Source organism: Nycticebus coucang, chromosome 15 (assembly GCF_027406575.1).
Source record: "Nycticebus coucang isolate mNycCou1 chromosome 15, mNycCou1.pri, whole genome shotgun sequence".
NCBI classification, from domain to species: domain Eukaryota; kingdom Metazoa; phylum Chordata; class Mammalia; order Primates; family Lorisidae; genus Nycticebus; species Nycticebus coucang.
In genome coordinates, this window is record NC_069794.1 from 50,816,997 (window position 1) to 50,840,037 (window position 23,041).

Consider the following 23,041-nt stretch of genomic DNA (forward strand, 5'->3'; position numbering starts at 1 on the left):
GCTGAGGCTCAGGAAGCAGCCCACAAGGGGGTGACAGTGGGCAAAGCAGCAGCCCCTCAGCGCTGTCTCCACAGGGAAGATAAATGTCCAGCTGAAAACAAGCAGGAAAACAAAACTACAGAACAGAAAAAAGAAAGAAAAACATGCCTCTCCCCAGGACATTTACACGTAAGCAGCATAGATCGAAGAGTATCCAAAGACATATATTTTCATCCATCCATTCATTCATTTAGGAAGTTTTTATGGAGTAACTATAACATAACTGGCACTGTGCAAAGTGCTGCCCAAGGGTGAGCATAATAAAATCCTTGCCCTTCAGGGTTTGGTGAGGAGGGCTTACAAATAACCAGACACAAAACAATGTCACGAAGTGGTACAACAGAATACATGGTGCTATGGAAACTTAGAGGAAAGCATGACTTTTTCCTGGGGTCATAGAGAAGACTAGAAAGTACTTCACAGATTTATGTATTTACTTATTTATGTTGGGACAGGATCTCACACTGTCACCAAGGTTAGAGTGCAGTGGCATCATCATAACTCACTGTAGCCTTCAAGTCCTGGGCTCAAGCAATTTTTTTACCTTAGCCTTCATAGTAAGTACTGGAACTATAGGTATATGCCAATGTACCTGACCGATTTTAAAAAATATTTTTTGAGAGATGGGGTCTTGCTATGTTGCCCAGCCTGGTCTTGAATTCCTGGCCTCAAGTGATCCTCTTCTCTTGGACTCCCAAAGTGCTGGGATCACAGGCGTGAGCCAATATGCCCAGCTCACAGACTTTCTCTTTAAAGGGGGAACATAAAAGTAAAAAGTGAAGATGTATAGAGCAAGATACTGAGGTGTGGGAATTGCAGTTTATCTACAATGGTCAGAACCTCAGTCGCCTATGGGAGAGCGTGAAGATAGGTCTAGAGAGGTAGGCAAATGCCTGTTTATGAAAGATCTGTGTCATATAACTTAAAGTTACAAAATATTTAGAGAAAGCAAAACACGAAAAATGTTTGTTGAATTTAAAGTTTGTTCCTCGGAAAATTTATTTGTTGAAACCTACTTCCTAATTCAATAAAATGAAGAGGTGGTTAAATTATGGGGTTTACCCTCATGAATAGGCCCTTACAAACAAAGCCCAGAGGAGTTTTAATTCTTCTTCCGCTATGTGAGGACACTAGAAAATGCCATCTATGAGGAATGGGCCCCCCAGCAGATACCAAATCTTCTGGCAACTTGACCTTGGACTTATCATCATCCAATGATGAATACATTTCTGTATAAATTACTGAGTGTAAGGTATTTCCTTGTAGCAGCCCAAATAGACTATGATGGAAAATATGCCCAACATGTATTAATGAACCACCCAAGACTCATTTCCAGCTTCCTTCGTCCTTGCCCATATCTCTCTCTAGAAGCTGAAAACACTATATATTTACTTTCTTAGTTTCCCTTATACTTCTCATGGCCATGGACCCTGTTCTGGCCAGTGTAATTTAAGCAGAGGGTTAATGGGTGGCCTTCTAGGGAAGATTTGTCCTCCCTGATAAAGGGGACAAGCATTTGAGAGGAGCTCTCTCACCACTCTGGCCTCACCTTTGCTTCTTGTCTTTAAATTCTGAGTTTGAGAACATGATGCTTAGAACTGCAGGAAAGACCAAAACTTTAGTCAAGTGCCCTAGAATTTGGAGATGCTAATCTAATCCTCAAACCATATGCCTCTAGGATTTTGATACATAAACAATAAATATGCCCATGGCTTAAGCCACTGTCAGTAGGAGTTTTCTGTTACATGCAATCAAAAGCATTCCTGGCTGTTAAAGCAAATGAGTGAGTAAGAATTACTACAATATGGGAGAGGCGGAGCAAGATGGCAGCCGAGTAACAGCTTCCTTGCATCTGGGCACCGTGAATCTGGGGAGATAGGACTCCAGGCATCTCTGGCTGGTGGGAACTGCCTAGCGTCACTCCTATGAGGATACAGGGAGTCAGCGAGAGACTTCTGGACCCCAAGAGGAGGACTAAAACAGTGGAAAACCAGCAAGTGGTCGCGAGTGTTCAATCCGTCTAAACCCGCCCACAACTGTAAGTTCAGTAGCAGCGAGACTGCAAACCAGAAAGGCCTTACCTGTGAACTGTTTTGATGTCCTTGGACTTGGCACTGAGTTGAACTGACCTGGGGAAGGCCTGAGCGGGAGTGCGGAGAACTTTGGCCGTTGTCTAGGGCCCCAGTCTGAGCCGCTGAGCCAGACGGAGCTAATAGTGTTTGGCGGTGGGTCACACGGAACCATTGCCAGTGATCTGCCCCGGCAAGCTCCGCCCTCAGGGTTGCAGAGCTAGAAACGGGTGGGAGCTTGTAACCCAGCAACCAAGTAGCCTAAGAGTGGGGTCTGAGCCGCCTTGCAGCCCTAACCCTCAGGGGTAGAGTGAGACCAGTTTTGGCACACTGGGTAAGTGGATAGCCACTTCAGCAGTGATTCCAGCGAGAAAGCTGGGAAAGCTTCTGCTCAGCAAGTTTACAAGTTCAAAGTGCCTTTTAAATGGGCTGAAGAGAGATTTAGGGAGTCTACCAGCTGGGGTTTGAGAAATCAGCAGCCCCCAGTCGTATCAGAACTGTGACTAACATCTTATACCCCAGAAGACCATGTGTTGCCCAGACAATATTCAATAACATATACAAACTGCTTTGTTTTTGGTTGTGTATTTTTTTCTCCTTTTTTGTTTGTTTGGTTTTGTTTGTTTGTTTGTTTATTTTGACATTGTTGATGTTCTTTTGTTTTTTAATTTCAATCTTTTCCATACAGATCCCTTTTTCTTTCTCAATTTTTCTAGTTCAATTATAATTTCCCATTGCTGCCTTTTTTAATAACTACAACTTCATTTTTCCTAGTGTTTCTACCCCTATCATTTGGTTTTTCACCCAACTGTATCCCCGTAAAGTTTTCTGTTTGCTTGTTTTGGTTTGATTTATAGCATTTTTGTCTTTCCTCTCTACTTGGTGGAGGTGGGGTACTGTGTCTGATCAGGTTAGCAAAGAGCTGCTGACCTCAAGGGAACCACCCAACTGGGCACCCCCGGAAGGTGGGGTTTTTTAAGGTTGTGTCAAAGTACCCTACTGTACACCTATATTGCCCTGTCTCCCTCTTTCTGTACCTCTCTTCTTTTTGTCAGTATTCCTTATACCCACCCCCTCTCCTTTCTCTATCTTTCTTTTTTTTCTTATCACTCGGTTCTCCTTTCTTTCATCCCTTTTTTGCTCCTCAACCTTCTCACCCTTCTGGTCCTATAACCCTTAGTCCACAGGTACAAGAACTTAAAGAGCAAGAGGAAGTGAAAGGAAAATTAGGGCAAGGAAACAGATAAAAGAAATCACTCATGAGGAATAATCAGCAGAAAACTCCAGGCAACATGAAGAACCAGTCCAGAACAACCCCGCCAAGGGACCATGAGGTAGCTACTGCAGAGGATTCCACCTATACAGAAATGTTAGGAATGACAGAAAGGGAATTCACAATACACATGTTGAAAACAATGAAAGAAATGATGGAAACAATGAAGGAAACTGCTAATAAAGTGGAAAATAACCAAAAGGAAATCCAAAAACAGAATCAAATCAGAGATGAACGATATGAAGAATATAAAAAGGATATAGCAGAGCTGAAGGCAATAAAACAGTCAATTAGGGAACTTAAAGATGCAATGGAAAGTATCAGCAACAGGTTAGACCATGCAGAAGAAAGAATTTCAGAGGTAGAAGACAAAGTTTTTGAGATAACTCAGATAGTAAAAGAGGCAGAAAAGAAGAGAGAGAAAGCAGAATGTTCACTGTCAGAATTATGGGACTTTATGAAGCATTCCAACATACGAGTTATAGGAATTCCAGAAGGGGAAAAAAATGCCCCAGAGGAATGGAAGCCATACTAGAGAATATTATAAAAGAAAATTTCCCAAATATCACCAAAGATTCTGACACACTGCTTTCAGAGGGATATCGGACCCCAGGTCGCCTCAACTCTAACCGAGCTTCTCCAAGACACATTGTGATGAACCTGTCCAAAGTCAAGACAAAAGAAAAGATTCTGCAAGCTGCCAGGAGTAAGCGCCAGTTGACCTACAGGGGCAAATCCATCAGAGTGACCGCAGACTTCTCTAATGAAACTTTCCAAGCAAGAAGACAATGGTCATCTACCTTTAATCTACTTAAACACAACAATTTTCAGCCCAGAATTCTGTACCCTGCTAAGCTAAGCTTCAAAATTGACGGAGAAATCAAATCATTTACGGATATAGAAACATTGAGGAAATTCGCCACAACAAGACCAGCTCTACAGGAAATACTTCAACCTGTTCTGCACACTGACCACCACAATGGATCAGCAGCAAAGTAAGAACTCAGAAATCAAAGGACAGAACCTAACCTCCACACTGATGCAAAAGATAAAACTAAGCAATGGACTCTCACCAAATAAGATGAATAGAATACTACCACACTTATCAATTATCTCCATAAATGTTAATGGCTTGAATTCCCCACTGAAGAGACATAGATTGGCTGACTGGATTAAAAAACACAAGCCATCCATTTGCTGTCTGCAAGAAACACACCTGGCTTCAAAAGACAAATTAAAGCTCCGAGTCAAGGGTTGGAAGACAATTTTTCAGGCAAATGGAATTCAGAAGAAAAGAGGAGTTGCAATCTTATTTTCAGATACATGTGGATTTAAAGCAACTAAAGTCAAAAAAGACAAAGATGGTCACTTTATATTGGTCAAGGGAAAACTACAACAAGAAGACATTTCAATTCTAAATATTTATGCACCCAATTTAAATGCTCCCAGATTCTTGAAGCAGACCTTACTCAGTCTGAGCAATATGATATCTGATAATACCATCATAACAGGGGACTTTAACACACCTCTTATAGAGCTGGACAGATCCTCTAAACAGAAATTAAACAAAGATATAAGAGATTTAAATGAGACCCTAGAACAACTATGCTTGATAGACGCATATAGAACACTCCACCCCAAAGACAAAGAATATACATTCTTCTCATCACCCCATGGAACATTCTCCAAAATTGATCATATCCTGGGACACAAAACAAATATCAACAGAATCAAAAGAATTGAAATTTTACCTTGTATCTTTTCAGACCATAAGGCACTAAAGGTGGAACTCAACTCTAACAAAAATGCTCAAGCCCACCCAAAGGCATGGAAATTAAACAATCTTCTGTTGAATAATAGATGGGTGCAGGAAGAAATAAAACAGGAAATCATTAACTTCCTTGAGCATAACGACAATGAAGACACAAGCTACCAAAACCTCTGGGATACTGCAAAAGCAGTTTTGAGAGGAAAATTCATCGCTTTAGATGCCTACATTCGAAAAACAAAAAGAGAACACATCAACAATCTCACAAGAGATCTTATGGAATTGGAAAAAGAAGAACAATCTAAGCCTAAACTCAGTAGAAGAAAAGAAATATCTAAAATCAAATCAGAGATCAATGAAATTAAAAACAAAAGAATCATTCAGAAAATTAATGAAACAAGGAGTTGGTTTTTTGAAAAAAAAAAAATAAAATAGATAAACCATTGGCCAGACTAACTAGAAATAGAAAAGTAAAATCTCTAGTAATCTCAATTAGAAACGATAAAGGGGAAATAACAACTGATCCCACAGAGATACAAGAGATCATCTCTGAATACTACCAGAAACTCTATGCCCAGAAATTTGACAATATTTGGAATCACACCCTCTCCCTAGACTTAGTCAGGAAGAAATAGAGCTCTTGAACAGACCAATTTCAAGCACTGAGATCAAAGAAACAATAAGAAAGCTTCCAACTAAAAAATGCCCTGGTCCAGATGGCTTCACTCCAGAATTCTATCAAACCTTCAAGGAAGAGCTTATTCCTGTACTGCAGAAATTATTCCAAAAAATTGAGGAAGAAGGAATCTTCCCCAACACATTCTATGAAGCAAACATCACCCTGATACCAAAACCAGGAAAAGACCCAAACAAAAAGGCGAATTTCAGACCAATCTCACTCATGAATATAGATGCAAAAATTCTCAACAAAATCCTAGCCAATAGATTACAGCTTATCATCAAAAAAGTCATTCATCATGATCAAGTAGGCTTCATCCCAGGGATGCAAGGCTGGTTTAACATACGCAAGTCCATAAACGTTATCCACCATATTAACAGAGGCAAAAATAAAGATCACATGATCCTCTCAATAGATGCAGAAAAAGCATTTGATAAAATCCAGCATCCTTTTCTAATTAGAACACTGAAGAGTATAGGCATAGGTGGCACATTTCTAAAACTGATTGAAGCTATCTATGACAAACCCACAGCCAATATTTTACTGAATGGAGTAAAACTCAAAGCTTTTCCTCTTAGAACTGGAACCAGACAAGGTTGTCCTCTGTCACCTTTACTATTCAACGTAGTGCTGGAAGTTCTAGCCAATACAATTAGGCAAGACAAGGAAATCAAGGGAATCCAAATGGGAGCAGAGGAGGTCAAACTCTCCCTCTTTGCTGACGACATCATCTTATACTTAGAGAACCCCAAAGACTCAACCACAAGACTCCTAGAAGTCATCAAAAAATACAGTAATGTTTCAGGATATAAAATCAATGTCTACAAGTCAGTAGCCTTTGTATACACCAATAACAGTCAAGATGTGAAGCTAATTAAGGACACAACTCCCTTCACCATAGTTTCAAAGAAAATGAAATACCTAGGAATATACCTTACGAAGGAGGTGAAGGACCTCTATAAAGAAAACTATGAACTCCTCAGAAAGGAAATAGCAGAGGATATTAACAAATGGAAGAACATACCATGCTCATGGATGGGAAGAATCAACATTGTTAAAATGTCTATACTTCCGAAAGCAATCTACCTATTCAATGCCATTCCTATCAAAGTACCTACATCGTACTTTCAAGATTTGGAAAAAATGATTCTGCGTTTTGTATGGAACCGGAAAAAACCCCGCATAGCTAAGGCAGTTCTTAGTAACAAAAATAAAGCTGGGGGCATCACCATACCAGATTTTAGTCTGTACTACAAAGCCATAGTGCTCAAGACAGCATGGTACTGGCACAAAAACAGAGACATAGACACTTGGAATCGAATTGAACACCAAGAAATGAAACTAACATCTTACAACCACCTAATCTTTGATAAACCAAACAAGAACTTACCTTGGGGGAAAGACTCCCTATTCAATAAATGGTGTTGGGAGAACTGGATGTCTACATGTAAAAGACTGAAACTGGACCCATACCTTTCCCCACTCACAAAAATTGACTTAAGATGGATAAAGGACTTAAATTTAAGGCATGAAACAATAAAAATCCTCCAAGAAAGCAGAGGAAAAACACTGGAAGATATTGGCCTGGGGGAAGACTTCATGAAGAAGACTGCCATGGCAATTGCAACAACAACAAAAATAAACAAATGGGACTTCATTAAACTGAAAAGCTTCTGTACAGCTAAGGAGACAATAACCAAAGCAAAGAGACAACCCACACAAAGGGAAAGGATATTTGCATATTTTCAATCAGACAAAAGCTTGATAACCAGGATCTATAGAGAACTCAAATTAATCCACATGAAAAAAGCCAACAATCCCTGATATCAATGGGCAAGAGACATGAATAGAACTTTCTCTAAAGACGACAGACAAATGGCTAACAAACACATGAAAAAATGTTCATCATCTCTATATATTAGAGAATTGCAAATCAAAACATCCCTGAGATATCATCTAACCCCAGTGAGAATGGCCCACATCACAAAATCTCAAAACTGCAGATGGTGGCTTGGATGTGGAGAGAAGAGAACACTTTTACACTGCTGGTGGGACTGCAAACTAGTACAACCTTTCTGGAAGGAACTATGGAGAAACCTCAAAGCATTCAAGCTAGACCTCCCATTTGATACTGCAATCCCATTACTGGGCATCTATCCAGAAGGAAAAAAATCCTTTTATCATAAGGACACGTGTACTAGACTATTTATTGCAGCTCAATTTATAATCACCAAAATGTGGAAACAGCCTAAATGCCCACCAACCCAGGAATGGATTAACAAGCTGTGGTATATGTATACCATGGAATACTATTCAGCCATTAAAAAAAATGGAGACTTTACATCCTTCGTATTAACCTGGATGGAAGTGGAAGACATTATTCTTAGTAAAGCATCACAAGAATGGAGAAGCATGAATCCTATGTACTCAATCTTGATATGAGGACAATTAATGACAATTAAGGTTATGGGGGGGGGAAGCAGAAAGAGGGATGGGGGAGGGGGGTGGGGCCTTAGTGTGTGTCACACTTTATGGGGGCAAGACATGATTGCAAGAGGGACTTTACCTAACAATTGTAATCAGTGTAACTGGCTTATTGTACCCTCAATGAATCCCCAACAATAAAAAAAAAAAAAAAAAAAACTCTAAGTGGAATATGAAAGCCAATAAAGAGAGAGTTGAATAAAAAAAAAGAATTACTACAATATGGTACTCATAAAATAAAGTAAGCTTATTCTAAAATGTACTGGGGACTCTAAATCAGCATAGTACTATCTGCTAAACAATTTTCCAAAGTGATGAAAGTCCTCTTACTTTTTGAAAACAACTTCCCCCCCTCCTTTTTCTTTGAGACAGAGTGTCACTCCATTGCACTGGGTAGAGTGCTGTGGCATTGTCATAGCCTCAATCTCTTGAGCTCAAGAGATCCTCTTGCCTCAGACTCCCAAATAGCTAGGGCTACAGGCACCTACCACAAGCCCAGCTATATTTTCTGTTTTTAGTAGACTCAGTCTCACTGTTGCCTAGGCTGATCTTGAACTCCTAAGTTCAAGTGATACACCCACTTCAGCCTCCTAGAGTGCTAGGATTACAGGCATGATCCACGAGGCCCAGCCAAAGTATCCTTTCTTGTCGGTATATCAACAGTGTTATACTGAGTTGGTCATAGTTTTATTTATTCCTAGTCTTACTCCTTAATTACATAGAACTGTTTGTTTCATCACTATTAATTTAGTTTTTTTTGTATCCTTTGATTAAGCTTATAATATAGGCTTATTGTCATTTGATCTATAATTTTTTAGATTATAGACTGTAGTTCAGGTATACATCGTATTCTAAACAGTAACTCTCCAAAAAAAAAAATCTTTGTATTGACCACAAATGAATCCTGAGATCTTTAAATGTGGAGAGGGGGAACTTTGTTTCCCATAAAGTGTTGCAGCTGGCAAGCTAGGCGTCCTGACAGGCTGGGGAGCAGAGACTCGGGCAGAGAGCAGAACCAGGGACCATTAAGGAGGAAAGGTGAGACAGGAATTTATGCCAAAGAAGTTAGCTAAGTACACATATATTCAACAGGTTATAGGAGGAGACATGAATACTTACAAAGTGGGACTGCAGGCATGCATGATAAGCAACATGCAGGTTATATGTACTACGTGTTTATTTTGAGATAGAGACTTAACATTAAAATGCAGTAAAATTTGGCTCTATGTGTCAAAAATTGAATCAGGGACATAATGGCACCCAGTGTGCAATCTCTGTAAACAGGTCAGAACCAGTCCGTGGTCAGCAGTCTCTTCTTCAGAGAAAGTTCCTGAAATCAGTCTCTTTTCCAATCAAAGCTATAGTTATGGCTTGTGGGGCAGGGGGTGTCAGTTAGTCAGTGTTTGACAGTCAGTGAGCTGCAATTATTTTAATATTACTTATCTCGTGGCCAGTACTTGTTTAGCTGCTAGGGAGAAGGAAAAACCTTGCAGCAATTAGAACATAGTTTATTCTTTTAGTGTAGGTGTGACTTACCCCTTATCTTACATGACCTTAGCTCTTATTTATAATTTGGTATCTTATCGCCACAAAGAATCTGTCCCATCAGTCTTATGACCTCTATTTTTTAACAGTTCATGTATCATTAGTGATAGGCTACTAGTGGACTTGTAAGTTTTCTTTTTTAACTTACAAAATGCTATCAGGATGACTTTTTATTACTGAGTTATTTTTAAGATTTTTATGTGACATATAAAGTAGGAGAAACTCATGCCTGTTATGAAATACAAATGTTTCCTAGTTCCCTCTTCCTCCCTTTCAGGGAAGCCTTCACCAGGCCCTAAGGCTGTAAGGATTACCAGATTTGGTCTTAACATTGCTTTAGAATACTCCTCTTAGACTGCTCCCAGGGGACTGCTAGACGTCAGCTTATCACCTGTGGAACTGACTCAGGGTCCACTCAATATGTCTGTGCTGCTTCCCTAAGGGCACCGTGTTCCTTTGGTCTCTTCAGGCAAGCACATCACATGGTTCATGTATATGCAAATAGCTCTACTGGAGCCCTAGCAGGGGAAAGGATAAGTTTCTAGCTTACATAAAATTTTTATTTTGTTATCAAAAGGAAGAGCACTAGAGACTTCTACCTTTACAAGGAAATCAATCAGCCTTCACTGCTGCCTCCCGCACACAGAGGAAGTCGGCCAGCCCACTTCTTCAGTTCTCCCCATGTGGATCTCTCTTCTCCATTTCTTTGCAAGTAATAGACTCCATTTCCCAATTCCCTCCATCATGTAATATCCCAAATATAAATTTCCATCAGGTGATTTGCGTTAGGTTCTGTTTCCATGTGCAAAATTGGCATGCATTTTTTATTCTGAGTTCCTGTTCTATTTTCCGGGTGGTTTCTTCATCTGTAACAAGATAGTAATGGCACCTATTTCCCAGAATGGCTAGGAAGATTAAGTAATAGCTCAAAGCTTATAACAGTGACAGGCACATAGAAATTGCTACAGAGGAGTTTGTTAAAAAATAATGTGAAGTTCCTTTGACTAATGTATCTAATTAAGATAGATAAGATATCGCTCAATGACAACTACTAATTTTTTTCTGAAATAGAATGGTCAAGTCCTGCACTGGGGCTGTTAGTTTGTTTAAACAAATAAATCAATAAAACCAAAAGGTTTAAATAGCATATTTCTAAATAGCCAAAAAAATAGAAATACAAGGGAAAAATGGACACTAAAGATGGCATTAGGTTATTTCAAAAACAACATAAAAAAGAAAATAATAAAAGTAAAATAAGAGAATGGGAAATACAGTGAAAAAATATGGGGAAAAAAAGAGAAAAGAGGGAGAAAATCAAGGAATTTTTTTCTACTAAGTAAGACTGAGAGTTAATGAATCTAGTTTCCTGTGGATTATGGCCAGAAGGAAATTAACAGTTTAGGTAACAGCCAATCCTCACTGGATACAGAAGTCCAGGAAACTGCCAAGGCAAGAGAGGCTATTTATGACATTTTAAAAAGGAGATTGGGAATTCCTTGTTATTAAGCAGCTGAGATAATGGCAGAAGACCATCAAATGGAAGAGGACAGGTAAGTGTGTCCAAAACCCAGCAGAAATGCAGTCAACAGCAATACAAATATAGCAGATGCTCTAAGTGTTTGTCAAACAATGAGAGATGTAAGAACAGTGGGTTAAAATAAGGAAACTACAAGAGAAACAAAAGGAAATGCTCTGGGCTCTCCAGCCCCTGTAAAGATGGGATGTGGCTCTTAGTGCCAGAAGAACACTTGGCTTTGAATCCTGACCATGTGTCACGGGACAAGTTAGTTAAATGCTCTCAACCTCAGCTTCCTCACCTGTGAACAGGGGGTGATCTTAGAGGATTGGGATGAATTTAGTGGAATGTTATGTTGTCCCTGTCTCTTTTATAGTAAGTGCTCCATAAATTTTAGACCTCTCCCCTTTTCTGTAACTAAATAAGAGAACTGTTTGTAATGGAAAATATAAATATTAAAAAATCAGAAAACCTTTTTGAAACTGAAAAACAAAAAAAACCTAAATGGTATTATTTGTGCTTAGACTACAATTAAAAGGGAGAAAAATGACCAAAAGGAGTCTGAGATTTATTTCAGCTTTCTAAAAAAAAATCAAAGGACTAAATTACTAAACATAATCTTCCATGCCATATATATTGATAAATTTAGGTGAACTATAGAATATGGTAGCTTTATATTAATAGCATATGTAAAATATAAGACATAGTAATATCTAGCTCAAATGCATAGATCTAATTTCCTAAATTGCATCTTTACTTGAATATCTTCTAGGAATCTCAAGACTTTGCATGTTCAAAGCCAATCTCCTGATTCTCCCAACTCACGGATCTTTGTAGGGATTTCTCAGTCCAGTATATGACAACATGCTCACATATCAAAGAAAAAACCCAAGAGGTTTTCTTGATTCCACTTTTCCTTCAGCTCCCACATTCAATTCACCTTCAAGTCCTTTTCATTCTGTCTCTAAAAATCTGTCCATTATGCTCTATGATGTCTTTTGCCACCCTCTGCTCCAAGCCCCTATTGTCACTAGGATGAAATAGTGCAACAGGCTTCTGCTCAGTTTCTCACATTCACTCTTGGTTGATTATTACCTATTCTTCACATGGCCCCAAGAGTGATCTTTTGAGAACATAAATCAGAGCATGCTATTTGGACCCTGAAAGTCTTCAGTGAATTCTCCCCAAATTTAGAGTAAAATCCCATTTCTCCCTAGGGCCTACAGGACCGTAGGTGATCTGGCCTATGCCCACCACTTCCTCATCTTATATCCCTCTCCACCAGGTTTATCGAACTTTGACAGTTCTAGAACATTCCAACCTTTCTTATTTAGGGGCTTTTGTGTTTGCTATTTTGTCTGGAAAGCTCTCTCCCAGCTCCTGACATTGGTGACCCTACTCTGCCTTTACTTTTCAGACAAGCCTTTTCTGAACATCTAAAGTAAACAATTCCTCCTTTTAACTTTCAATCATTATCACAACCTGCATTGATTGATTTATTGCTTTAGTTTTTATGTATCCATCTCTTCCACTAAAATTTAGGCCAGTGATTTTCAGCCAGTGTGCCATGAGAGGATCTTAGGTATGCCGTAAAAATTTTTAGAGATTATTAAATTATTTTCAAAACAAATCGAAGCACAGTACATATATGCTTTTTTTTTTTTTTACTCTTTTTTGTGATCAACATAATTTAAGTGTGCCCATAGAAGTTTGGCTATAGGGCAGCGCCTGTGGCTCAAAGAGGTAGGGCGCCGGCCCCATATGCCACAGTTGGCAGGTTCAAACCCAGCCCTGGCCAAAAAATGCAAAAAAAAAATGAAGTTTGGCTATAGATTGAAGTGTTCCATGTAATAGAAAAAAAGGTTGAACAGCTTTGATTTAGGCTATGTCAGGGTAGAAACTGTCCTATACCACAGTATAATCCTTCATTTAAGGACTTGCCTGATACATATTACATGTTTAATAACTATATGCAAAATGAATAAATTTCTACTCTATTGCCTATATTCCCTTTTTTGTTAATGTATATGTGTAGGTACATGCATTTATGCATATAGTCAGCTTAAAAAAAAAAAAAAGCCCCCTGAGAATGCAAAGAAAACTTTTCTTTCTTTAATTTTCTCATCTTTTTTTAATATTTGCATTTTCTTGTTTCTGTGGTTATTCAAGCCAAACACGAAGATTACTTTCCCCCCCAGTAATTAGCTCCTTCTGGGAAAACTTTTTTGAAAAATTCTTTGTAGTCTTGCCCGATTTGAGCTTTGGTCTTATGTTAATTTTTCAAATTTTACCCCTTACATTTCATCTCAGCTGGCAAAAATACTGATTGACAGTTTAAAATCCATGTCCTTCTCTTGGAGCAGGAATTGATACAGGGATTAGGAAACCCCAGCACAGTGTAAGAAATCCAACTGGCTGCTGCACACTTAAAGTCCTAAAGAACACCCAGGCCAGATGGTTTAAACATACCTCTTTGCTAATAGCTTAGTACAAAGAAGAAAAATGTTCCCTTGCTGGGTGTCCTGTTTCCAGTGGTTTTATAGATGAAAATTAAGGTGAATAAACACCAATTTTTCTTGGTGAAAATACAGGTGTACTTTCAAGTACAGCTGCTATGTTTTAGGGAAAGATAATAGCAATATATATATATATATATATATATATATATATTTTTTTTTTTTTTTTTTGTAGAGACAGAGTCTCACTTTATGGCCCTTGGTAGAGTGCTGTGGCATCACACAGCTCACAGCAACCTCCAACTCCTGGGCTTAAACGATTCTCTTGCCTCAGCCTCCCGAGTAGCTGGGACTACAGGAGCCCGCCACAACGCCCGGCTTTTTTTTTTTTTTTTTTTTTTTTTGTTGGTTGCAGTTCAGCCAGGGCCTGGTTTGAACCCACCACCCTCGGTATATGGGGCCGGCGCCTTACCAACTGAGCCACAGGCGCCACCCAGCAATATATTTTTCAAATTTTGCTATTTTGAAACTCGATTTTTCTTTGGATAAGTTTGGAACACTACATAAACCCAAGATATTATGATAGTTCTTAATATTACTAATATTGACACTCTGTTATTTGTATTATTTATCTATTGCTGTGTTAAAATTACCCCCAAAACATAATAGCTTAAAACAGCAGTTTCAGGAAGTAGGGATCTGGGCATGACTTAGCTGGTCTTCTGCTCGGCTGATCTGCAGAGATCTCAAGGCTCAAGTGAGGAAAGATCTACTTCCGTGCTCATTTGTGTGGTTGCTGGCAGTGCTTGGTTCTACCTCAGCTGTGGGGTTGAGGCCACTCTCAGGCACCATGGGCCTCTCTGCAGGGTGGCTCACAACATAGCAGTTTGCTTCACAGAGAAAGTGAGCAAGAAGGCAAGAGAGAGAGTGCCAGCAAGTGAGAGTGCTATTAGGACTGAAGTCAGTCTTTAATAATCAAATCTCAGCATGGCATCTCATCCTTTCCCCACATTCTGTTTGTTAGAAGCAAGTCCCTAGGTCTATCCTACACACAGGGAGGGGAATTGCATGAGGGAGTGACTACCACAAGGTCAGGATCCCAGGGAGTCGTTTTAGAAGTAGTCTAACAGCTCATTATTGCTTTAGGTGTTCTAAGGCAATGTCATATTGTACTTAAAAACACAAACTTTGAAGACAGAAGAGATTGTGTCCCAGATCTATTATTTTTAGCCGTGTGACTAGATAAGTCCCTTATCTACTTTAAGTTTCCATTTCCTAATTTCTAGATATTAGACATACTCCATAGAATTAGAGCGGAGATTAAACAAGATATCAACTTAGCACATAATAAGTTCTCAATTAATGTTGCCTGTGTTCAAATCCTTGCTCCACAACTCATTAGTTGTGTACGAGGGGTACATGCTAAAAGAGGCACGTAAGCTTTTTGTAACTCCATTTCCTTTTCTGTAAAGTAGGGATAAAAATATCAAACTATTGTGAAGATAAAATTAAATAATAAATCTGCAATGCAAGGTCTGGCATATAACATACTTATTGGTGCTAATGATGACAGTCATTTATAAACTAATTCAATTGATTATTTATTGAGTCCCTACTCTATATGGGGCACTATTCTAAAGGTAGCTATTGCTATTTTTAGACTCTACTATCAGCTATAAATACACAAAAAACAGAAAATCTGCAGAAATTGAAGATTTGGAACTTGGTTTCTGAAGGACTTCAGGCCCTCTGGACAGAACATGTGCTGTTAGAGTCTTCTTTATAATGGATAAGAACACAAATGCCTGGTTAATTAAAAAAAAAAAATTATGCACTGAGACCCTTACTCATAGTAAGAACAATCCCAAGACAATTTTTCACAACCTCAGAGCAAACGATTCATGGATTTAATAGGCATTTCTTTCTCAGGTGGCATCAGGGGAAAAGCTTCTCCTTTCAGTCACATGTCTTGTGTTGCTTATTTAGCCCACAGCCACCATGGCCTTTGAAAGACCCAGAAGCAGGAGCAAACAGGGAGCTGTTTACAAAGATAAAGTGTCATTGACATTCTGAGCGCCCCTCCACTCCACCTGCAGCTACCTGGTCCCATCCCTGCTCATAAATCCTCCCCAGATTGTGTGTGTGGTCAGGGGCCTCAGCCCTCTGCTTTCTGAGTCCTGGTGGGAGATCCTCTTGATTTTCTCAGCTTTTGCTCCTGCCCATCTCCTGGGCATCCGATCAGGCCACACTGCCACCTCCCTGCTCTCCAGGCCTGCTGTTTCATGAACCTACTGCCACCTCATCCTTTGGTGCTGTCAAGAGAAATAAAGAGCAAGAATCGTGACCTTGGAACTTATGACTCTTAATAGCAGCAGAATTATTGAGAGTTGTATTACAGATAAGAAAGGGAGAAAACAAGTAGGAAAAAACACTTTTTATTTCTTTAACATCATATCACTTTCTTAAAACTTGACAGTTTAGGAAAAGAATTCTAAGGAATTCTAAGGAATTCTTTTAGAATGTATTTGAAAGACTTAGAAACATAAAACCTTTTATATGTCTCAATTATGTTGTGAACGCAAAGTGATTTTGCTTCTTTTGGGAAATCAGGCCTCCTCTCACCCAGCCACATGATATCTGCCAAAGTGAGTTGACCACCATATTCTTTTATAAGCCTTTTTTTTTTTGGTTTGGTTGGTTTTTGTCAAGATTTGAATTAAAGGGTTTTCTCATTTTTCATTTCTTAAGTCATTAACTGGTAAGAAAAAGAGAATCATGCTAAGGTATCTACCAGTGATATTTATAGCAAACACAGGGAAGACTTTAAACACAGTGGTTGATGTGATCTTTTAAAAATTGCTATGGATTTTATAAAATAAATGATGCTCCCCAATGACATTTTTTCTAATATTGGTGAAGGAGTGGGGTGGGAGTTGGTAGAATGCCCACTGTTAGTGTCCTGGGGGGAAATCAGCAGAATTCTGGTGTCTGCCTGCTCAGCGTTGCTTGGTAACTATTTATCCTCCCATGCTGATTTCCTGTTGGTATCACCATAGCAGCCTTGTGGACATTTCCCACTCTCCTTAACAATTCCAAGCCCTCCCTGCTCCATTCACTCTCTGTTGCTAATACCACCACGTATCACTTCCTCATCTTCTGGAGACAATCAGGCCATAAAATGTGAGCTTTCTCAGCTTTTCTCCTCTCCACTGTGATTCTCAACATCTGCATAATTTCAATGAAGATTAAAATGTATGTGTGTTTGGGGAGGCAAGCAATAGTTTTGCAAAAACACTAGCAGTAATATTCTCTAGTAGGACAATCTAGGGGATTGCTATTTTTCTCTTAAAATTTCTATCCATTGTGAATTGTCAGGAAAGACTTTTTTTTTTTTGAGACAAAGTCTCACTCTGTTGCCCCAGACTAGAATGCTGTAGCATCAGAGCTCACAGTGATGACCTCAAATTCTTGGAATCAAAAGTGTCTCTTGCTTCAGCCTCCTGAGTAGCTGGGACTATAGGTACCTAGCACAGTGTCTGGTTCTTTTTTGTTTGTTTGTTTGTTAGTTTTTTAGTAGAGTCTGGGTCTCACTCTTGCTCAGGCTGGTCTTGAACTCTTGAGCTCAAGCAATCCACCCAGTGTGGCTGATAACATGCATAAACCACCATCCCCTTTCCAAACCTATATTTTTGCATATGACCGAAAGAAGTATGTCTTCTGTTCCCTTCAGCATATCTTCTCTTTTACCTCCACCCTTCATTCCTTAAAAGACATCTCATATCAATTTTAGAGCAATAGGGATGGAAAAAAATAGATTTATTTTGTAAACCCCAAAAGAATAAGGCTTTCTCTCCTCAGCCCAGTTCCCAGAGGCCCAATTTCTGTCTGTAGTGGCAGGCCTATCTCTTCATCCGTTTCAATCCCTCTCTCCCTGGTTTTGTGCCTGTCCCTTTTCAGACTTTTTCCCTAGTACAGTGCCTAATCTTACCTAATTCCTCACCCTTTCCTCCCTCTCTTAGCACTTCCTGTGTTTTGTAGAATGCTAGATTCAACATCAGCAAACTCAGCTATTCGCTGAGGATACCTCTCCCTTGCAACCTTCACACTTCCCGTTTATCTCAAAGCCAAAGCAATGTGTGACATACTCACTTCCACACCCAAGCCATTTCTCTTCCTTCAAAGCCTCTGGTCCTCTGAATCTCTGGCCACCTTCTTTGCCACAATTTCTTCCCTTTTTTAGTATCACCTAGTGACCCCTTCCTAAACTCCTCTCCTTTGAAGATGTTTTCTCACTGTCTTTCTCTCCACCTATATGGTTGTTACTATTCTTGGTGACTCCTCACATCACAGGAATGTCAAACATCTCAGTCTCTCTGGTCTGGGACTGCTTGACTCTAGTCAGCTTTTCTTCCATCATGCCTCAGTCACCCACAACCATGGTCACAGCCTAGTCCTTGTCATCAACGGTAATATCACCCCTCTGAAATCACACTTTCAGTACACTGCCTTTTGTTTTTTTTTTTATTTTATTTTATTTTATTTTATTTCTTTTTTTTTTATTAAATCATAACTGTATGCAATGATATGTGTATGGGGCATCATACACTCACTTCATAAATCATTTGACACATTTTTATCACAGTGGTTAACATAGCCTTTCCGGCGTTATCTCAGTTACTGTGCCAAAACATTTACATTCTACATTTACCAAGTTTCGCAAATACCCCTGTAATATGCACCACAGGTGTGATCCCACCGATTCCCCTCCCTCTACCCACCCCCCATCTTTCCCACTTCCCCCTATTGTTAAGTTGTAGCTGGGTTATAGCTTTCATGTGAGAGTCCCAAATTAGTTTCATAGTAGGGCTGTGTACATTGGGTATTTTTTCTTCCATTCTTGGGATACTTTACTAAGAAGAATATGTTCCAGCTCCATCCATGTAAACATGAAAGAGGTAAAGTCTCCATCTTTCTTTAAGGCTGCATAGTATTCCATGGTATACATATACCACAATTTATTAATCCATTCGTGGATCGATGGGCACTTGGGCTTTTTCCATGACTTAGCTATTATGAATTGGGCTGCAATAAACATTCTGGTACAAATATCTTTGTTATGTTGTGATTTTTGGTCTTCTGGGTATATGCCCAGCAGAGGAATTACAGGATTGAATGGCAGATCTATTTTTAGATCTCTGAGTGTTCTCCATATATCTTTCCAAAAGGAATGTATTAATTTGCATTCCCACCAGCAGTGCAGAAGTGTTCCCTTTTCTCCGCATCCACGCCAACATCTCTGGTCTTGAGATTTTGTGATATAGGCTAGTCTCATTGGAGTTAGATGATATCTCAAAGTAGTTTTGATTTGCATTTCTCTGATGATTAAAGATGATGAGCATTTTTTCATATGTCTGAAGGCCTTGCGCCTGTCTTCTTCAGAGAAGTTTCTCTTCAAATCCCTTGCCCAGCCTGCGATGGGATCCCTTGTTTTTTTCTTGCTGATGCGTTTGAGTTCTCTGTGGATTCTGGTTATTAAACCTTTGTCAGAGTTATACCCTGCAAATATCTTCTCCCATTCTGAGGGCTGTCTGCTTGCTCTGCTTACTGTGTTCTTAGCTGTAGTACACTGCCTTTTGAATGCCACTTCCTCTTTCCCATTCACTCATTTCTCTGTACTCACTGCACTAATTCTTTGACCACTCCTTGTCATATTTAAGTGACAAGTTTCTTTCTTTTATTTGTTGTTATTGACCTATAATAGGTGTACACATTTAGGGTTGTACATTTTTGAACATGTGAGATTCTGATACCTGCATACAATGTGCAATTAAATCAGGATGATTGGGATAGCCATCGCCTCAAATCTTTTCCCCATCTTGGGAACATTACAATTTTTTTCTTCTAGCTATTTGGACATGTACAATAAGTTAGTCTTACCTGTAATTTCCCTACTTATTATGGAATAGAACTTATTTCTTTTATTGAACTTCATTTTTGTGTCCTGAAACCAATTTTTCCTTCTGCCTTCTCCCCTTCCCTTCCCAGCCTCCAGTTGTCACATCATTCTACCCTCTATATCCATGGAATGCCCTTTTTTTAGCCCCCAGCTATGAGTGAGAACATGCAATATTTGTCTTTCTGTGGCGGGCTTGTTTAAGTGACCGCTTTCTACTATTCATCATTCCTCTTCTGTTTCCACATCCCTGCTTCCCAGTTTACGTTGACGGTCCAGCCCTCCTATGCGACCTCCCTCAGCAAGCTTTTCCCTTTCTTCTTCTATCATAGTCACCTAACAAAACCCCAACTTGCTTGAACACATATCTGCACCAAAATTGCTAACCTGTGCTAGGAAACGGCAGACAGGACCCATGTAGTGATCAGTTGATTCCAAAGTCATCATCACACATCCCAAACGAGCCTCCAACAGTGCCCAGAAATCCTAATCCACTTCCTAGGGAGTTTGTTTGCCCATTGGCCGAGACTGCTCTTTTGCACCTTCTCCCCTCTTCCCACACGTTCTTACTTCCTTGCTCTGGCTGATGACCTTTCCTCACTTTTCCTCAATAGAATAGAATGAGAAATTCTCTCATCTTCCTAATGCCAGGTGGAAAAATCTACCTCCTTCTCAGGTTGTCTGCCTTCCTGTGTTGCCCCTTTCCGTTGTTAGCTTCCTCCTCTTGTGTCTTGGATGCTGCCTCCTCACTCCTTCTCAAGGCCTTCATTCCTTTGCTGGTTTCCTTCCTCTCTCTAGTATGAGCATCATCTGTCTCTCCCTTTCTAGGGGCTCATCTAATCAGCACAACAAATAGCCTCTGTTGCGTCCTATTTGGAACAACCCCCACCTACTCCACACTTCCTTATTGGATTTCCTCTTATTTCTCTTTTGCTTTTCACTATGAGACTCCCAAACTGGTTCTATGCTTAACTGTTTTCACTTCTTCACTTCCATCCTCTCTTCAAATAACATTAGCCTGGCTTCTGCCCCTGCTATTTCCTGAAATACTCCTCTCAGGCCACCAACTACCATCCACACTTCTTGTTCTCATTCTAACCTTTCTGAAGTTTTTGACACCGTTAATACCTTCTTTTTTTCTGGAAATACTTACACTCTGGGGTTCCCTTCTGCACCTCAGAACTTGCCTTTTTTGTGGCCCCTCTTCCTCTTACCTTCAATGCAAATATTAGAAGGCTTCGGTGCTGCCTTCTTTATCCCTTTTCTGTCTATGTTTTCCTGCCCTCCACAGCTGCTGTCATCCCCTCCATGCTTTCAGCACCACCCATATGCCCTTTACTCTCAAATTTAATCTTTATCCCTCACTGTTTTCTCTGAGCTCCAGACTTACGTCTCTAACTACCTATCTTCATGTCAATATCTAGTGTGCATCTAAAAACCGATGCATCCAAGTCATTCCCCATTTCTCAAAATTGTCTGTCTCCTAGGCCTCCATGATTCAGAACCAATGTTCACCCAGATGCTCAAGTCAAAAATCTAATGGACATTTTTCTTCATCTTGTTTTCTCCTCCTCAATCCAATCCATTAGTAAACCCTGTCATTCGTCCTCAAGATACATCTAGAATCCACCCACTTCTTTCCAATCTGCAGTCACCACTCTTCCAGGGCACTTGTAATATTCTTGTAAATAGCTTTAGTGTCTGCCCCTGTCCCCTCTTCAATCCATTTTGCACAAAGCAGCCAGGAAGAGTAGTCTGTTTAAATGCAAATTGGATCTCTTAGCACATACTTTAACAGCACCCCATTTTCCATGCAAAACATTCCAAATCATCCTTCCTCCTACTCTTCTCATAGGGCCCAGCCCAGATGTCACTTTCTCCAAATGACCAATTCTCTCTCTCCACCCAAAGTCTGAATCTATTGTCCTTCCCAAAGCCACAGGGCAGTCTCCTCTTCCTCCATCACTTTCCCTCTATAATCCTATCCACTATGTTTCCTTGTCTGCCTCTCTCATTATGCTGCAAATTCTTTCAGAGCAGGGACTATGCCCATTGTATCATGATATATCCCAGGAACCTAGCAAAGTGAGTAGCAGAAAATACTTATAAAAAGAATGACTCTCCCTGCTATGTGTGTCTCTCCCCTGCAGCCACCATAAGGTAGAACCTTCTCCCCACATGTAATTGATAAAGAATCTCATTACTGATTTAAACTAACTATTTAAGTCAGTACAGATTTATTGACCTGTATTTGATAACCACAAAGCAAATAAAATAAGCAAGCAATTTGTGCAGTCTGTAAAGATTGAGAAACATGAAAATGCTCTGTGAGTGTAATTTCTCATATCATGCCAGCTGCTATAATTACATGTAGAATGGTGACAGATATTCAGGACCTTCCATCTTCTATTGCTAATTATATAGGATCTATCCTGAGGGCGTAACTCCAAGCAAGATAATCAGTGTGTGTGTGTGGGAGGGGGAAGGGGGGGATATGGCCATAACTAGTAGTAGAAACTTTCAGCTTAGTAATTTTCTTCTAGGTATAGCTTAAAATGAATCCAAAGCTAATTGTAAAGTGTTAGCTCATTTGAGTTCTCTTGATTTTTCTTTCAAAACACCTACAATAAATATTAGGAAGATAAAGATGATTTTGTTTTTATTAATTCACTCATTAGTTTATTCATTCAAAAAATATTTCTTGGATCTTCTAAATATAAGGCCTTGGGCCAGATGCCAAAAATCTGGCAGAGAATAAGACCCAAAGGGTGTCAACCCTCAAGGAACTTCCATTCAAGTAAGAACATAGATGCTAAAAATAAATAAAGAAAGAAAGAAAGAAAGAAAGAAAGAAAGAAAGAAAGAAAGAAAGAAGATAGATGCTAAATGACTCATTATACCATCCATTTTTTAGTTAAGATTGTGACCAGGGCTACAAATAACAAACTTAGAGGTGGCAGGATGGACACTTTCCATTTGTCCCTTGGTAGGTGACCTCTCCCTTCTCTGCTCTGGGAGGCACAGAAATGAGTGCCTCCACCTTTCACCATTAACTAAGATAGACTCTCACTGAATTAAAGATTTAAACTTAAGACATGAAACTATAAAAATACTAGAAGAGAATGCAGGGAAAACCCTTGAAGAAATTGGTCTGGGTGAGTATTTTATGAGGAGGACCCCCGGGCAATTGAAGCAGCTTCAAAAATACACTACTGGGACCTGATCAAACTAAAAAGCTTCTGCACAGCCAAGAACACAG